At 42.5% G+C, this 20,482-nt stretch overlaps 1 protein-coding gene across 1 annotated transcript in view; it reads right to left on the reverse strand.

Moving 5' to 3' along the window:
- Positions 1-1,380: 1,380 nt before the first annotated feature.
- BBS9 (Bardet-Biedl syndrome 9) overlaps positions 1,381-20,482 on the reverse strand; it is a 377,930-nt gene continuing 358,828 nt past the window's right edge. The window contains exon 19 of the mRNA XM_081970652.1: positions 1,381-1,491. The gene's annotated coding sequence lies outside the window, so the exon portion shown is untranslated. The remainder of the gene's footprint in view (positions 1,492-20,482) is intronic.

The following is a 20,482-nucleotide window of genomic DNA, read 5'->3' on the forward strand; positions in this document are numbered from 1 at the left end:
TCTGCTGACATTAATATTTAGGCTGCACATATCAATTGTTTTAATTTGAAATACTTAAATAAGTTTATGATTTGTTTCTTTCATTGAATTGTGTCTGACTTAGAGACTGCTTAGAGTCCCTGCAGTGTCACATTGTAGCTCTGTATCCTAATGGGCTTCAGGAGGGCACCCCATCTCCCACATTGTGAAACAAGCTAAATTTGACTGTGCTGTGCAATGCACTGCAAGAGCAGGGGGCAGTCCATGGAGGCAGCAACAGCAAATGTACTGTGATGTAGGCAGAATGCTGTTTTGTGCAAAGGCAAGAGAAACAAGATGGAGCTGGGCTGAGACAACAGTGCACATGCCCACAGAGAGGGCTCTGAGTGCTACCTCTGGCACCTGTGCATAGGTTCACCACCACTGCCCTACACCATTTCTGTCAAATGGCAGTCCAATCTCTTCTTGAAGTGATGAAACTCCCACAACTTCTGAAGGCAAGCTGTTCCATTGATTGATTGTTGTCACTATCAGAAAATTTATCCTTGTTTCTAGATTGAAACTCTCCTTGATCAGTTTCCATTCATTATTCCTTGTCTGGCCTTCTGGTGCCTTGGAAAATTGTTTGACCCCTTCCTCTCTGTGGCAGCCCCTCAAATATTGGAACACTGCTATCATGTCTCCCCAGGTTCTTCTCTTCACTAGAATAGGCATGCCTAGACTAGACTAGCCATGCCTGTAACCGTTCTTCATATGTTTTAGTCTCCAGTCCCCTAATCATCTTGGTTGTTCTTCTCTTTTTCTAGAGTCTCAGCATCTTTTTTATAGTGTGGTGATCAAAACTGGATGCAGTATTCTAGTTGTGGTCTTACTAAGGCTTTATAGAGTGGTATTAGTACCTCATCTTGATTGCATCCCTCTGTTAATGCAATTTAGGATTGCACTGACTTTTTTGGCTGCCACCGCACACTGTTGTCCAATAAGACTCCAAGATCCATTTTACAGTTACTGCTATTAAGCCTGGTTTCACCCAGTGTATATGTGTACTTTTGGTTTTTCTTGCCTGTGTAAAACTTTACTTTTCTCTACATCGAATTTCATTTTGTTAGATAGGGCCCAGTGTTCAAGTTTGTCAAAATCCATCTTCTAGGGTGTTAGCTATTCCTGCCAGCTTAGTATCATTTGCAAATTTGGTAAGTTACCCTTCTGTTACCCTCATCTAAGTTGTTCATAAAGATATTGAAGAGCACTGGGTCTAAGACAGAACCTTGTGGTACCCCACTGCTATCCATGTAGAGATATTTGAGGACTATTTTGCAAAATTTGGGAAGTACATATTAGTCAGAAAAGTGTAGCTCAGCTTATAACAGATATTGTTGCTACACAGATGCTAAAATACTTAATGAGTCTAAAATTTTATTCTTCAATTATATGCACAAAATTTGTAAAAGTTCAATTTTATAATGACATTACATATACTCCAGGCTCCAGTACTGTTTCTTTACTTAGTCTCTGAAATAAAGAAAAAAAAAGAGGGAAGAATGAAAGAATCTCTTAATTGTTCAACTCAACTCAGTGTCTTTTCATTAATTTCCATATTATGTATTTTTAAAATACTGCATTATACAAGGCAATTTTTTCATCATCCTATTAACAACTAAGCATGACAAATGTTACCTCCACATTTCTGTTTGTCCTAATGCATTAGAAACCATGGGTTAAGTGTATGAATTCCCATTCTGAATGGGACACACTTCCTTTTAGTTTCCTTGAATTTCTTAAATAACTTTGTTCATATAGTTCAGTTCAAGTCTTAATGTAAGAAACGAAATAATTTCACCTGAATTCTAGTTCAACCTTACTTGGATACCAAGATTAGGTGTATCCTTTGCCGAGTATAATTCATCTCTTCCATACTCCAAGAATACCACAATTATCTAAAGATCAGCTTAATAATTTTTCAGAAATGTGCATCTATGAATGTTCCTTATGAATTTTGTCTTCCCCTTTACTAGGCGTTATTCCTCAAATATATAATATTTGCTAATTATAGCTTTATATGGAAAAATAAAGTAAATAAAGCAGATTCAACTAGTTATTTGAAACAATTATAACTGTTATTGATGCAAAAAATAAAATGATTTGGGACCAAGTCAAGTAAACTATTATTTTTAATGAGATTGAATGAAGTACCATTTTAAATTTGTATTTAACATGATGCTGAAGGTTAAATCAATAAGCTTGGTGGGTTGTCCATAAGTTCAGTAATGAAGTTAGGAAAAGACACAAACAAACTCTTTCAGGTTCAGATTAAATATAAATGTTGTGTTTTTCTGTTTGTTTATATCTCGCTTTATTATTTTTACAAATAACATGGCAAACTTATCCAACACACCATCCTGCCCCAATTTCCCCAAAACCACCACCTGTGAGGTGAGTTGGGCTGAGAGAGAATGATTAGCCGAAGGTCACCCAGCTAGCTTTCATGCTAAGGCAGTATTTAGACCAGTGGTGGGCTGTAATTTTTTTAACAACCGTTTCTCTGCCCTAATGACTGGCTAGGTGGGCATGGCCAGGAGGTGAGACAGCACTCAGTCTCCTGCAGCACTCTGCCAATCAAAATGGGGCACGGGAGTTAATTACAAAATATGGGCTTTGCTTTGTGACATTCAGATTCAGCAAGCAAGGGGTGTGAACTGCACAGAAAATACATTTTTGTTTGGTTATGAAGAAATATCCCCAAAGTCAGATGTACATTAAATGTAGACTTTTAACTACACATCTTCCCAGCAAAAGCAAATTTTGAAACTCCAGGTAAAGAGGATTCATTTTAGCATGAATAACCACAGTTTGCAATGTTGGAGGTTCCTAAAGGAATGCTGGGAAGCTGTATTTAAGCTGACAGAGTAATCCACTAGTATATGAAAATAAGAGCAAACTTCACACCCTTCTAGTACTGATGATGTCACCTAGTCTGGTAATGAAACACCTGCAAGAAAACCATCAGCTCAGAGAGCACCAAGGACCCCACAATTTAACCCTGAGCCACAAACATTTTCTTCTATCAATAAACACTTTTTTTCATTCTAAATCTTGATATGATTTCTATAAATAAAGAATGTAGAATTATAATGGCTGAGTATTTGATCCATATATAAAAAAAAATACAAAGCTAAAGGATAAACAAATAAAAACAGATTTGAAAAAAGAAAAGGCTCAGGAAAGAAAACGAGTAAAAGTGTAGAAAAGAAAGAGGAATAGAAGGAACACCAAAGAAGAATGACTTCCAAATTTCTTTGGTACAGATATAAGTACAAATATACCAAACTCTTACTCTAAGATTAACATTTGCCTACATTATTTCCATAATCCCATATCTAATCATCAAAGTCCAAATTAACTTTTAATTTCAGTGTCTCACAAAAAGTCCAATAATGGATCATATTGCTTTAATCACTATTGTTAGAGAAACCACAACTGATTTATTTAATTGCACCAAACTCTAAATAAAAGAGGAATGGAAAATCCTAAACTGTAGTTGTTGGAAGAAATGTCCATCTGGGTTCAGTGCCAAGTAGGGAAAAAGACACTGGAAACGTGGAGGCCATTTGGAGTGATGGTTTAATGGTGGACAGGATCACATGCCTTGGAGCTCCAGGGTGGAAAAGGGAAGAGATACTGAGAGTCCCTAGATTTTATGCCCTCTCTGGGTTTTGAACTTCTTGGGGCACAGGAAGAATATCCTGATTGGTTGCTGTCAGAGGTCATGACTAGCTTTGTAGGTTGTCCTGAGACCCAAGCTTGTTTGAATCTTGCCAGCTGATGTAATCTTCCCAGGTCCTAGTGGTGAGATGGGTAGAGGGCTAATCATACCTTTGTTATATAGAATAGAATGCCTCAGGCCTTAATGGCCCATTGACAAAGGTGGGGGGGGCTGAGTTTCGGCCTCCCTTTTAGGGGGAAATAGTCTGTCCTTTTAATATTTCCTAAAATATATCACTTTCTAGGAAAGGTAAGTTTCAACTTCTTATATAATGTAGACCCATGCTTCTCAACTTTGGCAATTTTAAGGTGCATGGACTTCAATTCCAGAATTCCCAAGGCAGCATGAAGTTTGCCCATCTTAAACTTGCCAAGACTGAAAAACACTGATCTACAGATAGGGATTTTTCCATTCCTCTTTTACTGGTTTGTTGGAAGAAATGTCCTTCTGGGTTCAGTTCCAAGTGGGGAAAAAGACACTGGAAACATGAAAGCTTCTCGGAAAGATGGTTTTAATAGTGAACAGGACCACATGGCTTGACGTCCTAGGTCAGCAATGCTGAACCTTTTTTGGCGTGCCATAAGGGGGGGAGCACAGGGGGGTCATGCGCAGGCATGTTGCACTATGATGCAACACGTAACACCCCCCAGTGCGCATGCGAGCCTGAGAGGCACTCCTCCCCATTTTTTGCATGCTTTTTTCACCCTCCCCAGGCTCCAGAGGCTTTATAGAAGCCTCCCCCTCCCCGCCTCCCCCGAAGGCCCTCCGGAGGCTTCAGGGACCTTCAGGAAGCTTCCCTGAAGCCTGCGAAGGGCAAAAAATAAACCTACGAGCAAACTGGAAGTCACTTCCGGTTTGCTCGTAGGGTTGGTTTAAACCCTCCGGAGGCTTCAGGGACCTCCGGAGGCTTCAGGACTTCAGGGAAGCCTCCTGAAGGTCACTGAAGCCTCCAGAGGGCTTAAACCGGCGCTACAAGCAAACCGGAAGTCCATTCCCAAACTTCCGGTTTGCCCATAGGGCCTTTTTTTTGCGCTCCGGAGGCTTCAGGGAAGCTCCTGAAGCCTCTGGAGGGCCTCCGGGAGGGCAGGGAGGCTCTTTTCGCCCTCCCCAGGCTTCTATAAAGCCTCTGGAGCCTGGAGAGAGCGAAAAATGGCTTAAAAAAAGGCTGAACCCAGCTGGCCAGCGCACATGAGTGTTGGCCAGCTGATAGGGCAACGCCTCGCGTGCCCTGACAAATGGCTCTGCATGCCACCTGTGGTACGTGTGCCATAGGTTCGCCATTCCAGTCCTAGGCAAAAAGGGGATCACATGCTTCAAAGATATTGAGTGAAGAAAAAGATGGGGGAAAGAGGTGTTGCTGAGAGTCCCTGAGTTTTTTATACTCTCTATTTGGCCCCACCTCTCTGTTTCCTGTTCCTGTGTAAGAAATGTATTCTGATTGGTTGTCAGACTCCCGTGGGGCCATGCAGGGGCAACTCTGTAGGCTGTGCTTTGAGTCCAAGCTTATTTGCCTTGTTGGCGGATGTAATTTTCCCAAGTGCCTTGTGGTGAGTTTCTGTTTGCTAGATGAAGGGGGTAGATCTTTGTTATGTAGAATAGATGATTCAGGCCTTGATGATGCATTGACATAGATGGGAGTAGCTGAGTTTCTGCCTCCCTTTTAGAGGAAATATTCTGTCCTTTAATATTTCCTAAAATATTTCATTTTCTAGGAGACATGGGTTTTAATTTCCAACAGGTTCTAACTTATGAGCAATCATAATGCAAAATCATCACTTCCACCCCATCCCAGACATTCAATAAGATTTTCTATTATCTTTGCAATCAATGGCAATCAATTTGCTTATCTGTGAATAACATGCTATTTAATTTTCTTTTCCATATCAATTTTGTTCTCATTTTAGTAATTTTATATCAGAAACTCGGCTGTGGAAGTGGTGGGAAAGCACACGTTTAAGTGAAACTGCATTTGGGAAAGCAGCACATACGCCTACACAAAACCATCCCCTCTCTCACACCTCCGCTGGTCCACTGAGCTGAAAAAGTTGGGGACCACTAGTTTATGACATTTCTCTGAAAAATACCGGTATCTATAAATAATAATTGGGAGAAAATTAGATCTGGATACATTATGACCTATTTCTGGCTATATATGCAATTTTTTAGAAAGCAGTGAATAAAAAATAAAATAGCTCCCTAAACATAGGGAGACAAATGCATTTTAATACATACTTGATCTTTTCAAGGCCCACACAACAATGCATTTCAGACCTCAATGGTGTGGTTTACTGCAGACACGAAACTAAGTGAATTCAAGCCAGTTTAATGTCATATCTCTGCCGGAACCACATCATTGTTATGCTAATTAAAGGGCAGGACGCTCTAATAGAAAAGACCGTGGGCTTACCTGAACGGTCGTTCTCTGGACGCTGTGGAAAAGTCCAAGCATGGGTTAACACAGTCTAACTGCCCTAGAACTGAGTGAGTTTTTTCTTGACCACGCCTCCCTTTGCCTCGTGTAATTCAGTTTAAAAATGAAGAAATAGTTCTGGACGGCTGTTCCTTAGTCCTTCCAAGATCATAGTCCTGACCTTTCAGCAGACCCTGGGTGGGTTTGGACTCTCCCACAGCGCCCAGAGAACGACCGTTCAGGTAAGCCAACGGTCTTTCTACTGTGCGCTGCTTGGAGAGTCCAAGCATGGGACATACCCAAGCTATTGTGTCCCAGGGCGGGTAGAGTCCAGAGTGTCCGTAGCCTCCACAACCTTTTGCAAAATCCTTCTTCCGAAAGAGGCTTCGGCTGAGGCAAAGGTGTCAATTTTTGTAATTCTTGATAAATGCTGTGGGTGACGCCCACGTGGCCGCTCTACAAATATCAATGATGGATGCCTGGGTCGCCCATGCTGCTGAAGTAGCGGCACTCCTTGTTGAGTGCGCTGTCACGCACCGTGGTGCAACCTTGCCCTGATGCTCATAGGCAATGTAGGCACGCAAACAACGGCCAATCATGTGGGATGATGCTTTGCGACCCAGCAACCCAGGATGGAATGATACAAAAAAGGATTCGGAACGTTGAAAGTCCTAAATACGGATTGCCCTCCTTACATCCAACTTATGCCAGAGCTTCTCCTTTAGATGTGCAGGATTAGGTCAAAAGTTGGGAAGAATCACTTCCTGGGATCTGGGAAAGTGAGTGTTGAGCTTAGGGATAAACGTAGGGTCAAGTCTCAATATGACCCTATCTGTATGCATAATGCAAAGCTCTTCCCTGACGGACAGCGCAGTCAATTCCGATATTCTGTGCGCTGAGGTGATGGCTACTAGAAAGGCAGTCTTAAGTGTCAAGTGATGGAGACTTGCCTTCCGCATAGGTTTGAAGGGTGCCCCCGTTAGGGCCCTTAGAACGAACGGCAGGTTCCAAGACGGGTAATGATGAATCACCTGAGGGCAGACGTTCACCGCGCCCCTCAGGAAGCTCTTGACTTGCAGATGTTGACTCAAGGGTCTAGAAGAGTTACAAGTGAGAATGGTGGCCAGGGCCGCCACCTGCCTCTGGAGCGTGTTGGGTGCAAGTCCCCTGTCCAGTCCCTCCTGGAGAAAGTCAAGTAATTGTGGTACTGAAGCAGAAATGTCTCTTATACCACTCTTCTGACACTAGTTCGAAAAGGTGGCCCATGTGGCTTCATATATCCTAATAGTAGAAGGTCTTCTGGACACTTGAATAGTTTGGATGACCTTGTCAGAAAGCTTCTGTTTCCTCAGGAATTCCCCCTCAAGTGCCAGATGGCTAGTTGTAGCCACTGGGGATCCAGATGACAGATGGACCCCTGGGAGAGGGAGATTTGCTCCTGAGGAATTCTCCATGGTTTCCGAATGGAGAGGCTAATAAGATCCGCATACCAGGACCTCCTGGGCCCGTGAGGCGCTACAAGCATTATTTCCGCCTCCTCCGTCAGCAGCTTGGTCACTACTTGAGCGGAAGGGGGGGAATGCGTATAGAAGTCCTGAGGGCCATTTGCACCTCAGCGCATCCGTCCCCTCCGCCAGAGGTGAGTGGTAACGAGAAAAGAAGCGGGGCAGATGTGTGTTGGTGTGGGTGGCAAAGAAGTCTACTTGCGGTTTGCCGAAACTCCTCACGATCTGCTGGAAGAGGTCCGGATGCAGCCGCCACTCGGAATGGTCGATTGTCTGCCAACTCAGCCAATCTGCTTCCTGGTTGTTGGACCCTGATATGTGGTCCGCTCTTATGGACGCCAGATGTCATTTTGCCCATCTGCCCAGGGACTCCGCCTCCCCCATGAGACTCCTGGAGTGTGTACCGCCTTGCCTGTTTATGTGGGCCTTTGTTGCTACATTGTCTGTTAGTAACAGTACATGATCATCCACAATCTGTGACACAAAGTGACGCAAGGCGAGGCGGGCCGCCCTCAGCTCTAGCCAGTTTATGCTGTGAGAGGCCTTTCTCTGGTTCCACTTGCCCTGAGCGAGCTGGCCCTGGCAGTGTGCCCCCCATCCCTGCAGGCTGGCATCGGTTGTCCTTAAATAGGCACCCCTTCTGCACCACCGCTGTTCGCCACCAGGATAGGGAGCGGATCACCCTCAGCGGTAATTTTACGCACCGCTGTGAGTTGCTGGCCTTTGCCCTCTGCATTGGCAGGAGGAACCACTGTAGTTCCCTGGCATGGAGACATGCCCAGGGAACCACCTTCAGGCATGATATCATGATGCCTAGGAGTTGTGAAAGTTGGATGATCGGCACTGACCTGGACAGCCAGCATAGATGTACTCTGCTTTGAAGATTTTTCAACCTGTCTGGGGACAGGCATACTTGGCAAGAGGTGGAGTCTATGATGGTGCCGAGATGTTGGATGCGAGTGGTCGGCTTGAGGTGGCTCTTCACTCGGTTCACTGAAAAGCTGTGGTGCTGTAGGGCCCGTATGGTCACCTGAACGTCCCGTTGGGCCTGGTCGTGGCTGGGGGAGTGAATGATGATGTCATCTAGATAGCATTCTAGACGAATCGGACGGGTCCAGAGATGAGCTGCCACCACTGCCAGGATCTTTGTGAAGGTTCTTGGCATGGATGAGAGGCCAAAGGGTAGAGCCCTGTACTGGTAGTGCCTCCCGTCGTAATGGAACCTCAGGAACCGCCTGTGAGCTGCATGGATGGGAACGTGCAGGTAGGCCTTCTTCAAGTCTATTGAGGTGAGCAGGTCTCTCTGTCTTATGCAATCCAGGATGGAGTGGAGGAATTGCATCTTGAATCGTTTGTAGGCCAGATGCTGATTTAAGCACTTCAGTTCCAAGATGGCCCTCCACCCCCCTGAGCTCTTTGGGACCAGGAAAAGGATAGAATAGAATCCCTGCTTTTCCTGATCCTTTGGCACGGGTTCTATGGCCCTTATTTGGAGCAGATGGAGGATCTCTTTTTGCATGAGGTCCCTTTTCAGGGGGTTCTTGGGAGTTGGACAACGAATGAACGCCCTTTGGGGAAAGGATAGGAATTCCAAAACTAGGCACCTCCTGATTGTGTTGAGGACCCAAGTGTCTGAGTTATCTCCTCCCACCTGTTGGCGTATAACTGAAGCCGACCCCCTATGGGAGGGACCCTTTGATGGTCACTTTCCTCGTCTAAATTGGCGGGAGGTTGTGCCTCCATGAAATGGCTTCTGAAAGGAATGCTGTTGTTGCTGTGGTCTCCCCCGTGACCCAAAGGCGTTTCTGTCTTGACCCCTATCCCCTGCCTGTGGGTAGGATCTCTGATAGGAGGAGGAGCTGGATGCCTGGGAGGGGTCCTGTGCTCTAAAACCCTGCTTCCTAAAGGAACCTGAGCTTTTGCGCTAGTTCTTCTTCAGGGTGTCCGGGAGGACCTTCCATTTGTCCTTCATTTCGATGACAAACTTGTCCAGAGCCTCCAAAAAAAGTTGGCCCCCTTTGAAGGGGGCAGAAGCAAGCTTCCACTTTGCCTTCATGTCTGCCTGCCAGTGGCGAAGCCACAGCAGGTGGCGAGAGGTTACATTGGATGCCAGAGCTCTGGATGCGAATTTTGCCACATTCAAAGTAGCATCCGCTGAGTATTCAATGGCGGTAATAATGTTGTTGATATCATGCCGCCACCGAGATCCCCCAGAAGGGGGTTTGGATCTAGTTGCCTCAGCCAGAGGAGGAATGCTCTGGTGAAAAAGTAGGCAGAGGTGGATGCCCTGATTGCTCAGGTGGCCGCCTGGTGCATCTTATGACATGCTTTCTCAGATCTCTTGTCTTCAGCTTTGAGACCTTCCAGAAGGTCTGCTGGCAAGTTCAAATTGGAAGTCAAGGAGATCACCGGGGCATCCACCTTGGGCAACTTCAGCACATCCTCCATCCTACCTTCTACCAAGTAAAGGGATTTATCCCCTCCGCTGAGGTTGGTCAGAGTACCTGGCTGAACTCACTGTCTTTGAACTACGTCCATGAATAGATCTGGGACTGGAATTAACTCTTGGGTAGGGGCTGTTTCTTTAAAAAGGCCCTCCTTGTGGTCTTTAGTTGAAGCTAAAGGGGCAGTCGCATTCTTAGGAGTGGACCCCAATTCGGTAGCTACTTTGGCTTTGTGAAGAATCAATTTAAAGAGAGAGGGCTTGAACAATCCCGTGAAGGCCGGTTTATCAGGAGGAAGATCCTTGTCCTCCGATAATTCGAAATCTTCAATCTCCCCTTCTTCCCAGACTGACTCCTCAATGGCCACTGAGGTGCCAGGAGAGGGTGGGGCCTGGTCCCTACCTGGGCTATGGGGGGGCTAGGTTTAGGAGTACTAGTTGTTCGGGTCTCCTTTTGCTTGATGCCCTCGGCTATGCCCTGGGAGATGGCTTGCGCAATTATCTCCCTCATCTCTGCTGACAGGGCTGGACCCTTGTCCTCCCTGGGGTGAGAAGTAGCCAGAGCAGTTCATCTCCTGGCTCTCCCTGAATTGGTCCCCTACTTCGCTGGGAGGATGCCCTGGAAGGGTTCCAGGTCCTCCCTGATAGATGAAGTGGAAGAATCTGGGCAACCCCAGGATGCATCAGGAGAAGAATCCCTAGAAATTTCTCCAACTGATAGTGGTGACCTGTTCCCCTGAGGAGAACTGGGTTCCCGATCCCCCCTCTGGATTGAGGGTGGTTCTTGCAATGGCTCCACATGATCAGGTGACTTATCATGTCTGTGGGGCTGAGGGGTCTTTTGTTTATGGGGCCCTTCCTTGTGCTTGTCAGAGCCCCCTAAGGGCCCCGAGGATGCCCTTCTAGCAGTGCCCTTCCCTCCCTTTCCCCCTGCTACGCTTGTGGGAGGGCCCTGCCTGCAACTCCTGTGCCGCCAAAACTTCGTCCGCCATACTGGCCTGCAGGACTCAGTAGGGACAGAGTCAGCAAATGCGGGGCAATTGGTAGTTGTTCAAGGGCGCTAGCCAGCCGGCCAGAAAACGCCCACAGCTCCCATGCTGAGATAAGGGACGCTCGAAGGACAGAACCCCTCTCTCTCTTTGCCGCCTCCGAGGAACCAAGCTGTGAGTCAAGTTCAGGCCTTGCCGGTGCCCCGGACAAGGCTCCGAGACTCGCAAAACGCAGCGTTGGCGCCTTACAGTCGCGGTGGTCAGTTTGCAGTGAAAAGCGCGTAAACTGTCCAAAATAGTCGCCGCTGTTACTGGGTAGAACAGAGCACCGCTGCCGCTGCCAGAGCACTCGAGCGCTCCTCTTGGCGTTCAAACCGGAACGATTGGGGCTTAAACGTGGCCAGGAAGCCTCCTGCTGCCCCCTTGCTTGCCGGCAGCCACCGGACAAGCAACTCACTCCTGCGCGCTCCGCTTGCAACCAGTTGGAGAAAGGGTTCCGGCAGACCTCTCAGTCAGAGATTTGGTGTTTTCTGAAGAAATACTTGCTCGAAACTGACTGCTTCCTTATTACTAAATTTTTTTATTCAATTTCTTCTATGCTTGTCGTTGGAGAGTCCAATGTAACTGCTCTAAAACTGAGAAGCTCCCCAGCCACAGTCCAGCCACAGTCCAAACAGGCGGACTGAGTACATGAGGCAAAGGGAGGCATGGTCAAGAAAAAAGTCACTCAGTCCTAGGGCAGTTAGACTGTGTTAACCCATGCTTGGACTCTCCAAGCAGTGCATAGGAGAACATTTCAATCTCCTTGAAGGAAGTGATTAAAATGTAATAAATTAATAAGGACCCTAATGATATGGAAATAGTTGACTGAACCCAAAGGAAATACTATAATAATTGATACAATTTAGATAGCTGATTATTAAAGAGAAATTCATTGCTAAGATTTCAGTAGCTTACTTGTAATGCCTGTTGCTACTGATGAAATCTGTAATCTCTAGTGTTCCTCCTACATACAAGTTGTAAAAGGCTTTCAAATTAAACATTTACCTTGCACATCTATAGTAATGATGATATACATTTGTTATTATAGCATGGACATATTTCCTTGATATATCACAAGATTTCTGTTTTTTACAAAACAATGACTTGATTACTCATCATCCTTAGATTATAGTCATATATGATAGCAATACACAGAGTTGTATACATACATCAGTTGTGCGCATCATTTATGTACATCTTAGACTACTGCTAATGTTTTCACTGCATCTGGCATTTTTGCAGTAGAATTGTATTTATTTGCTTTACATACTGTACAGTCCTGCTCTTACCGTTTTTTCCCTGGTTTCATAAAACAGAAATTATTCCAGAAATTTATTTATTGCACCACAAATGAGATCTTAGTACACATTATAAAACTATGGTTGAACACAATTGTTCTTCTGTAGAATTCCACCCACAAGACAAATGTGTTATATTTAAATCAAATTAAAAACAGAATAAAATACACTTTATGGTACAATCCCACATCAATGAAAAACATGTAGCAACAATCAACACTTCAGCTATTCAAATGTGTTACATACTACAATTATACATGTTTCATTTATTGAGAAGGCTTACGAGCTTTCTAGCACACACACACACACACACACACACACATATATATATAATTTTATATATCATTTTATATATATCTTTAACTATTAAAACAGATTTTTCCTATTTCATTTATTATTAATTTTCACTGCACATCAGTGGTGGGTTTCAAAAAAAATTAGAACCTTTTTTGTAGGTGTGGCCTGTTTTGTGGGAGTGGCTCAGCGGTCATGTGACTGGGTGGGAGTGGCTTGGCAGTCATGTGACAGAATTAGAAGGGACCTTGGAGGTTTTCTAGTCCAACCCCTGCGGAAGGATGAGATGAAACCCTATACTATTATGGACAAATTTCTTCTTAAGACCCTCCAGTGATGGTATACCCACAATTTCTGAAGGCATCCCATTTCTCTAATTGTTCTGTCAAGAAATTTCTCATTTCTAGGTTGCATCTGTTTGATAAATTTCCATCTCACAGATCCGTCTCACAGTTACTTCCAGTTGACCAGACACCATCTATTCTATACATTTTTTCTTGCCTGTGTAAAATCTTACTTTACTCTCCATTAAATTGCATTTTTGGTGAGAAATGATGTTCTACAGTGATATTCAGTTTACTACAATGATTTTTGCAAACTGCATTAAAGCTTGAAGAATATACCTCTGCTTATACTGATAAAGATTATTCTTTTTTTATATTTCTTTATTTATAAACATACAAAATACACACACAGAGAACTTAGAGGTATACTACATTTATACAAAGGGGAACTTCCTGTTCCTTCTAATAGCAATTTCAAATCAATACAATTTTCCTTATGTTATTTTCCCTTCTAATATATTTTATTTGCGTTTCACCATTTTTAACCCTCTTATTTTACTCATCTGTCTGCTACATTGGGCGATTACCTCTAATAAATTTAAACTCGCTTGAGTGTGTGTGTGTGTGTGTGTGTGTATGTGTATATATATATGTATATGTATATTTACATGTACATGTACATGTATGTATTTGTGTTACAACCCCTGGTATGCCCAGGTTCTAATCCCAGTAAGGGTATGGCTAGCTGATGAGAGCTAAATAGCTTGAAATAGATCTATACTAGTCTCCCTTTATTTATTTATTAGCACAAATACAACACACACACAAATACAACACACACACACACACACATACACACACAGTATACACACAGACACTATATATATATATATATATATATATATATGTGTGTGTGTGTGTGTGTGTGTGTGTGTGTGTGTGTGTTTGTGTGTGTGTGTGTGTGTTTGTGTTACAACCCCTGGTATGCCTAAATATGGGAGGAAGGTCACTACTCCCCCTTATTTATCAGTACAAATACAACACACACACACACACACACACACACACATATCTTAACTTCTATTTTTGGGCTTTATTGGCTTCTTTCATTGATCCTTGTTTCTTTCCTTCATCCACCTATACCATTTTCCCATATCTCATAATATTCTGTTTCTTCTTTTCGTTGGATTTTTTTTGTTAATTTGTCCATTTCGGCATAGTCCATAATCTTTCTTAATATTTCATCTTCGCTTGGTATCAATGTATTTTTCCATTTCTGAGCGAAGGCAATCCTTGCCGCCATAATTATGTGTAAAATTAAATACTGGATTTCTTTTTTATATTTCATTCTCATTATTCCTAGTAAAAAAACTTCTGGTTTTCAATTAATTTTGACTCCAATTATTGATTCTAGCCAATTTTTAATCCTTTTCCAATACTTTTTAGCTTTCTCACATGTCCACCATATGTGATATTTCCATGTGTTAATTCACATTTCCAACATTTTGGTGAAATATTTACTGAGATTTTTGCTAACCATGCTGGTGCCATCTGTAAAACATTTTGTACTGGTTTTCTTTGTATGCAGCCAATAGTGTCATTTTTAAATTTGTCCCCCCAAATTTTCCCCATTTATCTAATTCAATATTGTAGTCAAAGTTCTGTGCCCATTTTACCATTTGTTCTTTCACAATTTCTTCTTCCATTTTATACTTCAGAAGAAATTTATATATTCTCCTTATCATCTTTCCTTCTGTGCTTTGGATTATTTTGTCTAATTCATGTGGTTCCATTTGGATGCCGTATAATTTAGTATCATTATTATGTTTAGCTTTGATTTGCAAGTAGGTTAGCCAGTCAACTTTCATGTTTTGTTCTGCCAATTCTTCAATTGTTTTAAATTTCCCTGTCCATTGATTAAGTCTCAGTATCTTAACTCTTTATTCATATCTGTAAAATTTGGGTGCGTCGTCCTTTCTGTCGGGGATAGCCAATTTGGGATTTTCACAGTGGTTTTTTAAAAATTTGAGCCAGTTTTGCAATAACATGTTTCTAATTAGATGTTTTTGAAAGTATTTGTGCATTTTATTTTTATCATCCCATAGGAACGTATGCCAACCTGCTTGCAGATCATTGCCTTCTAAGGTCAAGATTCTTTTATTTTTTAACTCTATCTAGTCCTTCACCCATGTTATTGTTACTGCTAGTGCGTATAACTCCCAGTTTGGTAATGCTAAGCCTCCTATCTCCTAGCTATCTTGCACTGACTTTAGTTTAATCCTCACTTTTCCTCCTTGCCAGATGACCCTAGCTGTTAGTTTGTTTAATTCCTGGAAGAAAGTTTTACCAGGATTTAAAGGTGCGGCTTGCAACAAAAATAAAAATCTCGGTAAAATATTCATTTTAACTGTGGCCATGCATCCCATTAGTGATAGCTGAATATTTTTCCAACTTTCTAAATCTTTCTTTATTTGTGTCACTAGTTTATTATAATTATCATCTTTAATTGTAGAACACTTAAAGATTATTCTTTTTCAACATTAAAGCATACAGTCAATCAAATATTTCCAATCCTACAATTAAAAACATTAGAAAGGCCTTTAGTGCCTTTAATGGATATTTTACCATTCTTTCTCTTCTCCTTTAATTAAATCTTTCTGCTTTATTTATTTTTTCTTGGGCCTTTATTCTCTTCACAAAGAACCAGTTTATTCTTTATTCTCACAGACTCTTCACAAAGAACCAGTTCTTATTTAACTGGAATACAAAACAATCTTTCCGGTCTGGAATTCCTTGACTTATACACACATCACTCAGCTCCTCAACACTTCTCAGTGTTTTCCTTTCCATTATGTACAGAAATGTGCTTCTCTTTTATTGCTCATTTTCAATTAACAGGTCAGCCGATTTGGGGGAGAGAAGCAGCTTCTCCTTCTTCATGCACAAGCCTGATAGAGGACAACTGCCCCTTCCCTCTCTCTCCCCCTCTCTCTTGTTCCACTGCAGCATCTGGAAAAATGTGCAGGTGGGGATAGGCACTCTGCAGCCTTTTGGGGAAAACACGCACACACACACTACACATACAGCTATCTCAAAGGTCCGCTGGTGAGTGTCTTAAAGAAAACAGACCCGGGAGTTGCTCCAGGATGGTTCTTCCTTTCTTAAGCAATTTAAGAGCACTCCCATCGTCTTGCTTCCTTCCCTGCTTTTTCTTTTCTTTTTCCTGGCAATCTATTGTGGACAGATAAGCAGAGCTCCAAGAGGGATGGGGACCCAACTTCAACCATTTTTTTTAAAAAAGAGGATGCAGTCCAGACACCATGCAGCCCGCTCCCCCCCCCCCCGCCCCAAAAAGAGAAAGGAAAAGGAGCAAAGGAAGACAATTGAGTGAATCCCCTCTGGTTCTCCTCCACTTTGCCCGTCACCCCCTCTGTGCATACCTCTTCAGGGCGTTGGGCTTCTTGGACCCCTTTCCTTCTTGCCTCCCAACATCTGGTCTGTTGCCAATTATGGTTAAAAGCAAAAGGTCATTGGAAGCTGTGGCTGCCCCCTCTCCCTCCCTTTTGCAGAAATTCCTCTTGGTGCAGAACTGGGACTGCTCCCTCTTTCCTGGCTTTCAGCTCCTCTTGTCTGATTATTTTCTCCTGCCCTCCCTCCTGCCCCATGCACAGACTCAGTTGCTGCTTGGAAGGGGGGAGATTTCTGGTTTTGCAGGGCTGCGAGGAAAATGGGAAGGAGGAAGAGGCCCTCCAAAGTGCCCACCCCTTGGTGTTTTTGCAACCAAATTCTCCCCCTCCCCAAACAGAGGACCCCTTCACTCGAATACTGTGGGGCAGAGCAGGCTGGCCCCATAATTGGGTAATGTGTGGGGGGAGAGGCTGCAGCAGCTCCGCTCTGAATGGAGAGGGAGGAAAAAAATTGGGATTCTCCATGCTGCAGCAGCCCTTAACATTGAATACTTGAATGGCAGAGAGAAGCCGAACTTTTCCCTCTCCATTCATAGAGCAGTTGCTGCTCCCTTTACGCCCCCCCTCTGGGCCCCTCCCTCATGGGGGTCAAAGTATCTGGAAGGGACAGGCAGGCTGCCACAACTCCTCTGAGAAGACTTTTCTAAGAAGAGAAAGTGTTCCGGTCCGGCTGCACCCGAGTTGGTGGAGCGCTTACCCGCTCAGAGCAACTGTGCGGCTCACCTGCACTGGCTGTCTCCCTGGCGATTGACGGGTGGTTGCAGGTCCCCTTTGCAGGCGGGCGGTTGCAGGCGCTCCCTCTGAATGGAGGGAGAAGAACTTTTTTCTTCTCCCTCCATTCAGAGTGGAGCTGCTGCAGCCTCTCCCCCACATATTGTCCAGTTATGGGGCTGTTTATTGCTGTTTATTTTGTAAGTATTCAGTATTCCTATACAGAAACTCTAACTACATCACCCCTCTGATTCAATGTTACAGGTTTTAGTATTAAAAGTGTGTTTTCAAATTACATTGCTTTATCCAAGTATATATATATTTATTTTCTAACATCAAGTTTAATGTATGCTTTTCAACTACAAATCAGCCAATCATAGTATCTGGGCTAAAGCCAGGTTGGCAATGCCACTATTCCAATTTTCTAATCTAAACCCTATAGTCTTGAATGAATCTTTCAGTGACCTACATGAATAATTAAAATGAATCTTTTAAAAACTTTAGCTGATATAGTGTGCTAAATGTGAAGACATTTTATATACATTGTTTTAATACACAGTTCTATGCTGTATTATTTTAGTTATTATAATAAATATTTATTTATTATATTAATATGTGTTGATTTTAACTATTTATTTAATATATTAATACATAAAATAAATTATAAAACATTATTTTATATAAATTTATACAAATCATTATATACATATATTTTGAAAAAACCAAATAATAAGACCTTATTACTGTGGAGTTTTGCATTCATTTTTGTCCTCAATGGTCCTATTAAAAAACTTTTAACCCTATAAATCTATTACCCTGTTGCCCCAAAAATAAGATCTCCCGGGATAATAAGGACTTTTGAGCGCATGTGCTAAAAATACCATATTTTTGGAGTATAACAGGGGTGTCCAAACTTTTTGCAAGGAGGGCCAGATTTGGTGAGGTGAAAATGTGTGGGGCCGATCATTCAGCCTGACATTCTTTGAACTCTTAACATTAAATGCGAATTAACTACCATATTTTTCAGAGTATAAGACGCACCAAGATTTTGAAGAGGCAAATTTAAAAAAAAGTTTTTGCACTCTCCCAAAAATGGCCCATTTTTCACGAAAATGGGCTTTTTTTTTAAAGGGCATGAATAGCCTTTAAGAGGCTTCTAGAGTGCTCCTGGCGGCTGGGGGGGGGCAAAGTTGAGCAAAAAATGGCCCGTTTTTTGCTCATTTATGCCCCCCACAGTCCTCAGGAGCACTCTGAAAACCTCCTAAAGGCTATGCGCAGCCATTTTGGTGAAGGGGGCAGAGTTTTGGGAGGCAAAAAATGATGTATTCAGTGTATAAGATGCACCCAGATTTTTAGCCTCTTTTTTGAGGGGAAAAAGATGCATCTTTATACTCCGAAAAATACGGTATTTTATGAAAGACTAAACAAATAACTCCCATGGGGAGAAGAGGCTGCGGGCCGCTTGCAATTTGAAAAAGGGCCGCATTTGGGCCCTGGGCCGCACTTTGGACATGCCTGGAGTATAAGATGGATCTTTTTCCCTCGAAAAAGAGGCTGAAAATCTGGTACCTCACACACCGAATACAGCATTTTTTACCTCCTAAACCCCACCCCTTCACCAAAATGGCCATGCATAGCCTTTAGGAAGCTTTTAGAGAGCTCCTGGGAGCTGGGGAGGGCAGAAATAAGTTAAATAAATTAAACCCCCAGCCCCCAGGAACATTCTATAAGCTTCCTAAAGGTTATCCATGCCCTTTTTAAAATGAAAACGGGCCTGTTTTTGGGAGGTTTGCAGAGTGTAAAAAAAATTTTTTTTTGAATTTGCCTCTTCAAAACCTTGGTGCATCTTATACTCCAAAAAATACGGTAAGCCCTCCACCCAAAATATTGCAATATAGCAGTACTCATAAGGTGACCACATTTGCCGCTTCCTGCACCTCAAAAATAATAAGACTTCCCCAAAAATAAGACCAAGTGCTTATTTCAGGGGTCAAAATAAAATAAGACCCTGTCTTATTTTCAGGAAAACATGGTACTCATTCATAACTCCCTACATGAGTTTTGGATCATACAACCGTATTAATTGACACAAAGGCATCAGTTTGGTTGAAGTTCATGCACTGATAGAAATAGACTTGGAAACAGAGTTAGTTAAAAATTGCATGATAAAATGGGCACAAAACTTTGAAGAACCAATATTGATGGAAACATGGGAAAAGATTTGGGTAAGAAATGTAAAATTTACGCAAGCTCAAAACTTGAGAGAGAATTTTCATAAGATGTTCTATAGATGGCATTTAGATCCCAAAAAGTTAGCTTGTATGTATCTGAATTTACAATCTAAATGTTGGAGGTGTGATTGTGTTGACGCTACGTATTATCATGTATGGTGGACTTGTAAAAAAGTTAAAGTATTTTGGATAAAAATATGGTGGATTATTCAAAATATTCTTAAAAAGAGGATAAAGTTCACTCCCCAGCTATTCTTGTTAGGTATAATTACAGATTGTACAGCTATAGATTTGATTTTGATAATTTGATTTTGAACTTAATAACGGCAGCAAGATTGTTGGTGGCGCAGTACTGGAAGAAGGAAGAACTGCCTACTATTCAAGCACGGACATTAAAAGTAGTGAACTTAGCAGAGATGGCCAAAACCTCAGCATATTTGAAGGATTATTAAAATGAGAAATACAAGCTGGAATGGAAAAGATGGATTGACTACATTCAAAATAAATATCGGATTAAGAAATTCCAATTAGCTTATAAATGAACAAGGAATGTTACAATTTATCTAAAGTTAGTTTAAAAAAAGGGGAGTTAAAGTACAAGAGGAGGTAGGATGCTATAGTTAGTTAGCCTATGTTAGTGTATGATTGTTAAATGTTTATACCCTGTATTTTGCCCTGGGAGGTTGGGGGTAGGGAGGGTTGGAGGAGGGGTACGGTTGGGGTGGAGGGAGGGAAGGGGAAGGGGAAATATTTGTAAAAAAAGATAAAATTTAAAAAAACTTATAATCCCAATTCCTCCAATATTATTTGATTGTATTTGTATAGTTCCATTGGGATTCCATCTGGTCCCGGATTTTATTATTTTTCTGTTTTTTCAGGGGCAGTTTCTACTTCCACTGCCATTATTGGTCTATTTATCGCCTCTCTCTGTTCTTCCAAAATTGGGTTCATCTTTCCTGGGTTTAAGTACTGTTTTATCTTAATTTCTGCAATGGCATCCTGCAGGTACAATTTTGTGAAGTATCTTTGTATAAGAAGCTTCTTTTCTTCCAATCTATGTTGAGTA

The sequence above is a fragment of the Natrix helvetica genome (assembly GCF_964273705.1).
Source record: "Natrix helvetica genome assembly, chromosome: Z".
Taxonomy (NCBI): domain Eukaryota; kingdom Metazoa; phylum Chordata; class Lepidosauria; order Squamata; family Natricidae; genus Natrix; species Natrix helvetica.